At 34.5% G+C, this 1,854-nt stretch overlaps 1 long non-coding RNA gene across 1 annotated transcript; it reads left to right on the top strand.

Annotated features, from left to right (window-relative positions):
• Positions 1–193: 193 nt before the first annotated feature.
• LOC121965644 lies at positions 194–1,414 on the top strand. Its single transcript, XR_006107506.1, has 2 exons — positions 194–258; positions 1,295–1,414. It is a non-coding gene; the product is annotated as an uncharacterized LOC121965644 (long non-coding RNA).
• Positions 1,415–1,854: the final 440 nt, after the last annotated feature.

Genomic DNA, 1,854 nt, shown 5'->3' on the forward strand with positions numbered 1-1,854 from the left:
CACACACACACACACACACACACACACACACACACACACACACACACTCATGCTGGTAGTCACTGGAGCATGGTTGAGGTGGGGGAGAGGATAGTGCAGCCTTCAGTTTCTTTGGTTAACTAAGGAAATTAGGAACTGTCATGCAAATACAACACAGAATGAAAACTGTCACATCTTCGTTTCCATGATTATCATCCATTTACAGAGACTTTCCACTGACTGTCACCATAAACCTGAAGACAGCTGTTCTCTAAAAAGGTATGGCACATCCTTAGAGTTTGAAAAGAGGAAGTTTCTGCATGTTAGAATTACATTTTGGACTGAGATGAACCCTAAAGATCATCAAATTAAATTAAAGTATCAAATTAATCATAATAAACATCACTGTATTGTTATTTCAGATAAGTGAATTAAGGAGAAATATGTATAAAAAGTGAAGATTAAAATAATTTTAGACTTTTGTGCATCTATGGGAGTAATTAGTTTGTTTATTATGCAATCAAAAAAGCAAAACTTTCCACACTCCAGTCAAAAAATCGATTCAAAAGCAAAACTTTGAAAATTGCAAACAAAAACTATATTTGTGAGCAAAACTTTACGCACTGCAATCAATTTTTAAAAAAAATTGTAATTAAACTTAAATTTGTGATTATCTCAAAGCTTTAATTTGCCAATAAAAACGTGCTGTTTGCCAGTCAAAAACCCTTGCTTGCAGTTCAAAAAGTTTTGTTTGCCATTCAAAAGGTTTGCTTTGTGTTGTGAAAAAATATCATAATATCCAGCCAGACTTTATTCTGAGTCAGCAGTATTTGCCAGACTCGTGTTTTTGTTGGAAATTGTCAGGAAGCTGCTGCAAAAGGAGGATATGAGGCGGGCAGATAAACCAAAGAAAAAAACATTACCATCATTCTGTTCAAAGAGATAAGGGAACATAAATATGTCTTTCTGGCTGAAATGAGCAATTCATTAGAAAACTGTCCTTCCCTTTCAAGTTCATGTCAAATAAAAGCACAGATACCTCAGCTGAACAAAGGCGTTCACCTTTTTGGTGGACTTCTTCACAAGAAAAAGTCCCCAGAGTTTTCTGGGGATGCTATACGGATGCTACTGTAAACACCAAAATAACCTTATGACTTAGTCAACACACAAAAAGGGGAAGTGGTGAATGGTTCTCTTTCCGATCTGCAGCTCTGCATACTGAAAAGCAGCAGCACAGATGTCTTCTCACAGCATTTCATAGCTTTAATGTGATTTTTTTTTTCCCTCTTAAATCCTCTTTTGTTGTGTCGAGCAGAGTCCCCATGGATCTTTTACGCACCTACAGGTGGTTATGGGTGATCATTGCGATTATTTTTATATGTGGCATCATCAGCCTCATCTTCATTTTCATCAACAAGTGCATATCAAGACAAGGTAGGTTGAATTTCTGCTCGCAAACATCTGTCAGAAACTTACAGGATGTGGAATTATTTGCATATTAAAAAGAAAGTTTACTTCTTTTTTTCCTATTTTGACACACACACTTCTTATTTATCTTTTATTATTTTAAAAAATTACTTGCAACAAATACAATTTGATTATCTTAAGGAAAGCCAATTGGAAAAACATTACTTAATGAATGTTTAATACACTTTTTAACATTTAATCCATATGTGGAAATAACATTTACTGAAAAATTGTAAAATTTGGAATCAATTCTAGGCTAATAAAACCCTGGCACTGCACCTCACTGCAGTTTCTCGTGTGCGTTACCTTACCCCATTATGGTATTTTATTTAATGTAACCTTTAACATTTAAAAATTTGTTTAGCACAGTCAGAAGAAAATTCCAGGTATCATTTAAATCAAGCTAAA

This window comes from Plectropomus leopardus, unplaced genomic scaffold (assembly GCF_008729295.1).
Source record: "Plectropomus leopardus isolate mb unplaced genomic scaffold, YSFRI_Pleo_2.0 unplaced_scaffold21033, whole genome shotgun sequence".
NCBI lineage: Eukaryota > Metazoa > Chordata > Actinopteri > Perciformes > Serranidae > Plectropomus > Plectropomus leopardus.